The following is a 10,541-nucleotide window of genomic DNA, read 5'->3' as shown; positions in this document are numbered from 1 at the left end:
GGAGGTCGGAGGAGAGAGAAGGAACTTGATCTTTCTTGTGGACTTCCAGCTTTCTTCCTGTCTTCTTTGAGTTCCCATGAGCCTCAGCACACTAAGCAGCCATGGTTCTGTTCTTGGGTATCTGAAAACCAGGATGATAATTTTCTTTCTAGTATACGTGGAGAGAAGTTTACCAGGTACAATGACCTCTGACTGCCTAAACTAAGTACCAGGGAGCAGCAGTCCCCTTTTTTAATTTTCCTTAGGACAAAGTCTTTCTGTGTTTCCCACCTGGCCTGGAACTCATAAAGATCTGTGGGGCTCATGCCAACAGAGGAACTGGCATGAAACTGTCAAGGTAGAACATATTCAAACACCAGAAATTTCAAAACTCAAGGCCCACAGGAGTGGAACTAACTCCCTCCCTGTTTCTGTGCCTGCCTTGGAGCATGTAACTGGGAGACCCACAGTTACAACCAGGTGGCCACAGGTACTCAGTTACATAGCACAGCACCTGGAGTTCTTTCCCATGCAAATAGAGCATCACCAGCATCATAGCCTCAGCCAATAGAATGTATTTACCCCTCCCCTAATTTCATCCTATTCCCCAAGGTTCATGTAGTCCCCGGAATAAAGCACACAAGTTATTTCACCGAGGATTGTGTGAGACTGGCCGTTTTTACTGAGCTGTAACACTTGTGGGAAGGCTGTTTTTCCCAAAGCACTCATCATTGGACTTTTGGACTCTCCTGCCTGCCAGGCTCTTAGAATTATGTTTGGATAGCAGTACTGGATAGTAGTTGCTTGCAGAGGTTTGCATCAGAGCTCTGGCCCAACATTACCACAGCTTCCACAACTGCAGCGGGGACCTGGGATCCTGGCTCCAAACATCTTTACTCCTATTCTAAGAGCTCTAACACTAGAGTTCTGCTGATCACAGTCATACTGGATTCCATTTTATCCCTCCTGTCCATTTTATCTGATACCAGGGAGGGAAGAGAAAAAGTGTGGACCTCACCCATTTAGGATTTTTGCCCTGTTCACTCCTAGGCTGTGTTCCGGTGGGGTCTGGACACCCTAGGAGGAATGGGGGAACCCGGAACCACAGAGGTCCATCTGCTTCTGAGTTCTGGCATTAAATGCTCGCACCTCAACACTCTACAGTGCTCCCTCTTCAGAGGCCTCAATCCCCATGGATTTCCCTTCACTTTTTAAGGTGTTTAAAACCTTTCCTTTGCTCTTCCAACTCTAGTGGGGGTGGGTACTTCCAGTAGTTATGAAATCTATGGAACGTTGGAGTGCTTTACACATCTAGTCAATGTTTTCTATTGAAATCCCCTGGGATTCAATGCCTGTCAACTGTGAAGGGACAGAGACATAGCTCTACATTATCACCCTCAGTTGTCTGAGAAGTTCCTATAGTCTTTTAGGCACCTTGACTCAGGACTGATGATTTCAACAAAGACAAGAATTTCAGGTAGCCAGTACGAAGTGGAAATGGAGATTTTATTAAAGATATTTTAATATTGTCTTTAATTGTCATAACATTGGCCACATATACAATTTTGGTGGCTCTCAAGTTACACCCCAAGGAATTGATGAAATTCTCCTTCTCTATCTCTTTTGATAAGTAAGATTATGGAGTTCCTTTGGAAGGCTCTTGGATGGAAGTATAGTTTGGTAAGGTAAACCAGGAGCTAATAAGTAGCACAAGGACTCCAGGGCAGTGGCAGTTTCCTGTACATGGGGTTTCTGGTGCATTTCCTAGAAAAATCTCAGGCATATATCGGGAAATGGAGAAAGGCATTGTTCAGCCATCACCTAGCTGGAATCCTTGCTTCTCTATTAGAGAGAGGCTTCAGCCAGACTCTGGGGTCAGGGCTCCTTTCAGCCTCGGGTCTCTATAATTTTCTCTGTATTTTTATCCTGCCTCAGCTAAAATGGGTTTTGATTCCTTATTGAAATTACAATGATACAATTACCAAATTGATTGGAAAAACAGACAATTTAAAGTCATATTTTAACTATATATGCTATTTGTGGGCCTGCGTACCGAGGCTTTCCAGAGGTCTCTGACCCAGCTGGGTTCAAGAATTCTGGCAGAGGGAAGAGGTTGGGAGCAGAGGGGGCAGGTCGCTCCTGGCACAGCAGCTGATTCTACCTCTGTCTTCACTGTGTCACTGACTTGACACTGTGTAGCTGAGTCTGGTCCAGGTGGGCTGACTAGTGATTCGGAGCTGCAGGTTGTGTTTCGGGAGAGCAGACCACTTACCAAGTATTACAGCTCTTGGACTATGGAGTAGTTCTCGCACACTTTTAATGATGATCTATAGGACTCAGGATAGGATTTATATACATTTTGAGGGTGATTCAGGGTTTGGCAGCAGGTGCTTCTCATTGGCTTGAACTGAGAGAAGGCTTAGTGCTGCTCCTATGTGACTGATAGCCACACACCTCTCCTCTGTGGGGACTGTAACTGTGACAGGAGCCAGGGACCCAGGGGACATGACCGAACTCCTTTGGTTCCATGTAGGCAAAAGCCACCTACCTGGTCACTGAAGTTCAAGGTCATTGATTGACCTGGGACCAGGCTACCTGTGCATAGCTCACCTCCTGACAGCTATTTAGTATACACTGTTATTATTTAGAGAATAGCAATGGCATGTGTTCCAGAGATTAATTATAAAATAAATAAAAATAGAAATTAATGGCAGTGACTCTCTGTTCCAGAGACAGCCACATTTTCTTGTGCAGTTCCAGCCTAGTCCCATAAGACAAGATGGTGAAGGTCGGTGTGAACTGATTTGGCCATATTGAGTGCCTGGTTACCAGGGCTGCCTTCTGTTCTGCATCTGGCAAAGTGGAGACTGTTGCCATCAATGATCCCTTCATTGACCTCAATTACATGGTCTATATATTCCAGTCTGACTTCACCCATAGCAAATTCAATGACACAGTCAATGCTGAGAATGGGAAGTTTGTCACCAATGGGAAGCCCATTGCCATCTTCCAGGAACGAGATTCTGATAACATCAAATGGGATGATGCTGGTGCTGAGTATGTTGTGGAGTCTACTGGCATCTTCACCATCACAGAGAAGGCTGGGGCCCACTTGAAGGGTGGGGCTAGAAGGGTCATCATCTCTGCCCCTTCTGCCGATGCCCCCATGTTTGCAATGGGTATGAACCACACGAGATATGACAACTCATTCAAGATTGTCAGCAATGCATCCTGCACCACCAACTGCTTAGCCCCACCTGGCCAAGGCCATCCATGACAACTTTGGCATTGTGGAAGGGCTCATGACCATGGTCCATGCCATCACTGCCACTCAGAAGACTGTGGATGGTCCCTCTGGAAAGTTGTGGTGTGATGGCCATGGGGCTGCCCAGAAGAACATCATCCCTGCATTTACTGGTATTACCAAGGCTCTGGTCAAGGTCATCCCAGAGCTGAATGGGAAGCTCACTGGCATGGCCTTCCAGGTTCCTAACCCCAATGTATCTGTTGTGGATCTGACATGCCACCTGGAGAAACCTAACAAGTATGATGACATTAAGAAAGTGGTGAAGCAGGCATCCGAGGGCCCACTAAAGGGCATCCTGGGCTACACTGAGGACCAGGTTGTCTCCTGCGACTTCAAGAGCAACTCCCACTCTCCACCTTTGATGCTGGAGCTGGCATTGCTCTCAGTGACAACTTTGTAAAGCTCATTTCCTGGTATGACAATGAATATAGCTACAGCAACAGGGTGGTAGACCTCATGGCCTCCAGGGAGTAAGAAGCCCTGGACCATCCACCCCAGCAAGAGAGCAAGAGAGAAGCCCTTGGCTGCTGAGGAGTCACTGTCCTAACTCGGCCCCAAACACTGAGTATCTCCCTCACAATTTCCATCCCCAACCCCCATATAAACAAGAGGGGCCTACGAGCCCTCCCTGCTCTCTTGAATGCCATCAATAAAACTTTGCTGCACCCACAAAAAAAATTAACAGGTTAGATTCATGAAAACTTTCTGCTTTGTCATTTCTTTCATTTAGCTGAGGACTGATGAGAACTTCATTAGTGTCTTGCTGTTCTGTGGAAAGTCATCTGGGGACCATCTACTTCATAAAAACCGTCAGGTTTTAAATTAAAACATTTTACTTCATCCTGGACTCACAAGTTGAACTGATATAATTGACATTTTTGAGCTCTGCATCAAACCAGGCTAAGTTCAGAGTTTTCCTCTGAGAGCTGGAGTGTAAATGCCAATCACAAGACCTCAGCTTGGGATGGTCAATTTGAAAATCTCTAAGATGACATTGTTCCTTTCAAATGAGACTTTTACTGTGTAAGATAGAAATCTCCAGTGTGGTTAAAATTTGCTTCCAGTCTTTATCATTTGTAAACCTACAAAGTGAGATGTGAGCCGATACATGAAGGTCTCATGTAGAGGAAGCTCATGTAGAAAGAACTCTTTCCTTGGACTTTGCTAATGTTGGAGATGCTGGTCAAGTCAGGACATCAAGTGAAGCAGTTCTGTGTAAACAGGGCGGTCCAAAGGTTGTCTGTCTATTTATTGAAATTGCCCAGTGGAAGATAAAGAGATATTAAAAACAATGACAATAACAACAACAACAACAACCTTTCCTCAATCACCACATTTCATTCTACCTAGTTGGCATAACACAGATTATTTCTTCTAAGTCATGGCACATAATCTTGTCTGTGCTTTTCTTGGAACACATCTTAGTGATCTAGAGCCTCTTCCTGTATGTCTATCAGTTGTTTGTCTTTGAACTACTAAACTAGTAATGCTTAATTCTTAATGTCTAAATTATATGGTCTTAGGAGTTGATCTAGACCAGGCATGTTTTCATAATAGCCTAATTTACAGGGCAATATTATTCATGATTCAGATTAATACCAATATAGGTGTGAAAGTGGAGGCAATCCCTCAAAAAGGCTCCCCTCATCCCAGATGACTCCAGTCTGTGTCAAGCTGACCAAAATTATCCAGCACATGAGCTAAGAGCTCACTGTACTAGTTGCTTTTCTGTTGCTATGATAAAAACCACACAATCAGAATTACTTAAGAAAGAGTTTATTTTGGCTTATGGGTCTATAGAGAGTCCATAATGGAAGAAGCAGCGTGGCGCTGACCGCATTTCAACTGCACAGAGAAAGCAGAGAGACCAAACTGGAAAGTTGGATGAGGTCACAAAATTTCAAAGCCCACTGCCTGTATTGTAGATCTTTATGCAAGGCTCTGCCTTCTAAAGGTTCCATAACCTCTCCAAACAGCAACACCAACTGCAGACCACATGTATAAATACATGAGCCTATGGAGGGGGGCAATTCTCATTTAATCCCCAATACTTACCTAAGTTATTTTTGAATTGCTTAATCCATTCTTTCAATTTTAATGGTTTAAAAATGTATTGAAGTACAGATCTTTTGATTTTTCTGCATTTATTAATGAAATAAATAATGTTTTATAGTTTTTATTAACCTTTCTTTGTGTATATCACTTTGAATAATGTTTATTTAAATCAGAGATTATTTATCTTCTCAGAACTTGGTTTCATTTTACCATTAGCCTAAATTTAGAAACATGTCAAATAGGTTGTCTTAAATACATGTAACTGTAAAAATTCAATGATTTTAGTTATTTCTTTTTACTACTTTATAAAACTTGTCAATATTTCTAGAAAATTCCATAAATAATCTTGGATGATAAAAACATCACAAAAAATGTTTGTTAATTTGTCACAAATGGGCAGAGATATGCAGGGCAAGTGGGCCATGCCACCAGACTAAAGAACTGTTAAGGTTGAATGAGCTCAGACTGTGAATCTCAGAATTGAGAACGGTAGGAGTGGAGCCATTCCCTACCTACCTCTACCTACTCTGGAACATGTAACCATGACACCCCACTGAGAGGACCATGACAACCAGTTACACAGCATAACACCTGGAGTCCATCTCTATGCAAATAGAGCACCACTAACATCTTTTTTCTTTTTTTTTATTCGATATATTTTTTAATTACATTTCAAATGATTCCCCCTTTTCTGGCCCCCCACTCCCCGAAAGTCCCATAAGCCCCCTTCCCTCCCCCTGTTCTCCCACCCACCCCTTCCCACTTCCCTGTTCTGGTTTTGCTCTATACTGCTACAATGAGTCTTTCCAGAACAAGGGGCCACTCCTCCGTTCTTCTTGTACCTCATTTGATGTGTCGATTATGTTTTGGGTATTCCAGTTTTCTAGGTTAATATCCACTTATTAGTGAGTGCATACCATGATTGATCTTTTGAGAATGGGTTACCTCACTTAGTATGATGTTCTCCAGCTCCATCCATTTACCTAAGAATTTCATGAATTCATTGTTTCTAATGGCTGAATAGTACTCCATTGTGTATATATACAACATTTTTTTTGCATCCATTCTTCTGTTGAGGGATACCTGGGTTCTTTCCAGCTTCTGGCTATTATAAATAGGGCTGCTATGAACATATTGGAGCATGTATCCTTATTACATGCTGGGGAATCCTCTGGGTATATGCCCAGGAGCACCACTAACATCTTAAACAAAGCCAATAGGAAACATCTATCCCTAAATCCTACCCTACTCCTCAATGTTTATATAGTGCCTGCTCCCATGGAATAAAGCACAGAGGTTATTTAACTGATGAACGTTTAAGGATGGCTGTTTTATTTAGCTGTAACTCTTGGGGGAAGCGTTTTCTCATTGGCAGTGCTGCCAAAGTTCATGATATCATTAAAAAAAAATCATTGCCAGGCTGTAGTGGTTCATACCTTTAATCCCAGCACTTGGGAGGCAGAGGCAGGTTGGATCTCTGTAAGTTCAATGACAGCCTGGTCTACAGAGTGAATACTAGGACAGGCAAGGCTACACAGTGAAAATCTGCCTCAAAAAAAGAAAAATCACTATTTGTTATTATTTGATAAGTATGTATAAAATTTGTTAATAATCATTTTCAATAGTCTAATGGCCAAAAAGAGATCTACAAGTGTCTTTTAAGAATATCTTTACCATTGACAGGCAGGATATATAAGCAGCAAGAGATAGTTAATTGTGGATCCAAATGTGAGTGACTACCATCTTGGGACACAGATTTAAGCTATCTCAAATTTCGTGTTCCAATGTGGTTAGCAATTTAATGAAGTTTATAATATTAACAGAGCAAAAAAGTTGTAAGTTAAGACACAGTACAAAGTTGTAGGGAATTGAGGGTGAACAAATGTTAACTATGGGGATAACAATGCATTTGTGGGTGGGCGGGCTATAGAATGTGGGAAAATCTCTGCTATCTGCTTCAGATTCTATTTGATGACATTCTTAGCTTTTGAGTTGGTGGCAGATAGGATTGGTTTGTGTATTCTAAAGGAATTGCCAAATAGTTACAAGGTCACATAGAGAGGCAGACCATAAATGATCATTTAAGGGGGCTAAAGATGGTCCAGATAACTTATGATCAGGCTGTGCCCATGCAATATTTTGTTGATACAAAAATCACAATCCTCACCTCAATGGTGGCAAGAAACAGTTTATTCTGTAGTCAGAATATGAGTGACCTAGAAACACAGATTTAATGTGATTTAATGGAACAAATTCTGTGTTCCAATGTGGTAACAGCCTTATAAACTTTTTATAGTAACAGAAAAAAAGAAAATCATAAAATTTAAAAATACCTTTAAATCTACTGTGAGAAACATTAGGAAAGAATGTTATAGAAAAAGGTCAGAATCCCAACAATAGGCCTCAGTGATATCTGATGACATTTTTAGCCTTTGGATGGTGCAAGCCGGGTAGTCTGTATATTTTAAAGGATTCAGTTATCACAAAGATGTTAGCTCACATGCAGAAGTGAATATAATGTCTGTTGAGAAGTCAAAATAGCACAGGATAATTTGTAATTAGGTTCTAAACCAGCAGAATTCCATCCTTTATACCATCATTGAAGTTATGATTATTCTGTGGTCAAGAAGGGATGCCTTCTTTATGGGACATTTTATAGGACACAATTTTAAATTGTGGAGTGTCTTAAACATGTGATGGTACCTATCATTGTTGAGAAAAGACTTTCTTCACTAAATCTGTTGGTTTAGATGCCAATATCTTTTATAAACACTCTCAGGCACCCAGTAATAATATTTTACCAGCTAACAGGGTATCCTTTAGCCTTGTCAGTTTGATACATAAAAATTAATCATCACACAATTTCATTTATGTGCGAAATGTGACAATGTGTTATAGACATGTTAACATTTTTCTCAAAGGAAAAAGAAATAATTTTAGTGAGTGTACACTTCAGAGCCATGGTAGTCTAGACTTAGGAAAATTCATTATGGGAAGTGGGTTGTTCCATGTGATCCATACAACAACCAGTGATTCCAGTTTCAAAATGTGAATAATATATTCCAACCAGAAGGTAGATCCTTCGTTGTTTGATCATTAATTCAATAAGGATTTATTTCATGGCACTATGTTCCATGCTTTATACTAGTACCTGAGAGTCATCAGTTAAAAAATAGGCACACATTTCTGCTCTTGAAATGCTTATAACCATTTTTTTTTAGAATGAGTATTTTCTGTATTTGTTAATTCAGTTGTCTTCCTGTTGGGTTTAGAGAACTTGAAGCCTTTTCAGAGTCTGTTGACTAGGCCCTTTCAGGTAATCTTTTAGGATGGGGTTGTAGGGGATCCATGGTAGACAAATGTTTATCATGGGAATATAAAAAATATAGTTTCATGTTGGAATTCCTTGAACGAGAGAAGTGATCATATTTTGATTCCGGCTAGAGAAAAGAAAATGCAAATTGAAGAATTTAGGAAATGTGTGAAAATATCTATGCATATTTATATGATCACATAAACATATTGGCTATCTGTATATATACACACAGATGCAGTGTAGTGAAAAGTATTCTTAAACAATTGCTTTTCAAGATCCTGGTTTTAACATCCTCAGGAGCCAGAGCACAGAAGATATTTTAAGCAACACAAAAAGAAACAGAAGCAGTTTATCACTATTGTGAGTTAATTGTGGTGTTGGTATGTTATCAACTCTAACGAATTCAACAGTCATTAATTTGAATGCAAAGACTAAGCATTGTTACAGTTCACTAATCACTACTGTCCATTTTCATTTCATAAATGTTACTCCTTTCTGTGAACAGACCCGCTGTGTTGCTGCTGGGTCAGCATGGGAGCCGGTTCAGGTTGGAAATTACAACGGTTGTTTTTACCATTGGTCTGGTATGTTTGTGCAAATTCTAAGATAGTCTGGTCACTAAACAGTAACAAAACTTTGCTATCAGAAAACAGCATTTTCTTAGTAGTAGACAAACCCAGATTTTCATAAAACAGTGGTTCTCCAGGAAGTCTGCAAAATCAAGGCTATCTTTATAATACTCAGACGCCCTGTTCATCCTGTACTCATTGCCAGAAGCTACATAACGTTGTGGCACAGTTGTTCTGACTTTAACAGGTAGTGAGTTTATTATTATTTTTATTATAAATGAACAAATTAAAAGCTATATACATTTTTTGCTTAAATTTCCAGTATTAGAATGCCCGATAAATCTCACACAAAGCTCTTTTGATTTTAGTTTTTTTTCATTTATTTATTTTTATTTATTTTCCTTTTGAGATTATAATATACCATTTCTCCTCTTTTTCTTCCCTCAAAGGCTTACCTGTACCCCTCTTTGCTCTCTTTCATATTTATGATCTCTCTTTCTTTTAATTGTTGATACATGCATACACACACACACACACACACACACACACACACACACACATCTCAAACATAATCTGCTCAGTTTGAACAATGTTGTTTATATTCATGTCCTCACAATTGACTACTTGGTGTTGGACGAGCCCTGGAGAAGACGATTTCTGCTGCTCCCAGTATTCCTTAGTTGCCTGCTGTTCTTTGTATAGGACTGAGTTCTCTTGGGCTTTCCCCTCCCTACTTTAGCATGTCCATTTGTGTTGTCCTTGTTAGTTCATGTTTATGCAGTAATGTTGGTAAGACTTTATTGGTATAGCTTTTGACATTTCTAGGAGACACGGTCTCATAGCCCTGATTATGTTTAAATTTATTATTATTATTTTATTTATTTACTTTACATCTTGCTCACTGATCCCCTTCCATTCACCCCTTCCACAATCCTTCCCCTTATCTCCATTCCCCTCCTCCTCTGAGTGGGTGGGGGCTCCCCTGGCTATCCCCCCATCCTGGCACATCAAGTCTCTGTGAGGCTAGGCATTTCCTCTCCCTCTGAGGCCAGACAAGGCAACCCCACTAGAAGAGCATATCCCCTGGACAGGCCACAGCTTTTGGGATAGCCCCCTCTCCAGTTCAAGTAGCACATCTGCTACATATGTGTGGAGGGGCCTAGTTAGCCCTGATTCTTTGACTTTTATAATCTTTCTGCCTCCTCCTTTGAACTGTTCTGTGAGCCTTAGGTATCAGAATATTTTATAGAAGTAAATTTAGGGCTGGACTTTATAACTCTGAATGATGATTGTAGTTTTCTGTAATGGTCTTTAC

The 10,541-nt window shown here is 40.6% G+C and overlaps 1 pseudogene; it reads left to right on the top strand.

The window, feature by feature from the left end:
• Positions 1-2,758: 2,758 nt before the first annotated feature.
• On the top strand, positions 2,759-3,760 carry LOC127686660 (glyceraldehyde-3-phosphate dehydrogenase-like; annotated as a pseudogene).
• The last annotated feature ends 6,781 nt before the right edge of the window (positions 3,761-10,541 follow it).

This window comes from Apodemus sylvaticus, chromosome 6 (assembly GCF_947179515.1).
Source record: "Apodemus sylvaticus chromosome 6, mApoSyl1.1, whole genome shotgun sequence".
Classification (NCBI taxonomy): domain Eukaryota; kingdom Metazoa; phylum Chordata; class Mammalia; order Rodentia; family Muridae; genus Apodemus; species Apodemus sylvaticus.
Note: the sequence above shows the minus strand (reverse complement) of the source record. Positions and strands in the feature narration are given on the sequence as shown.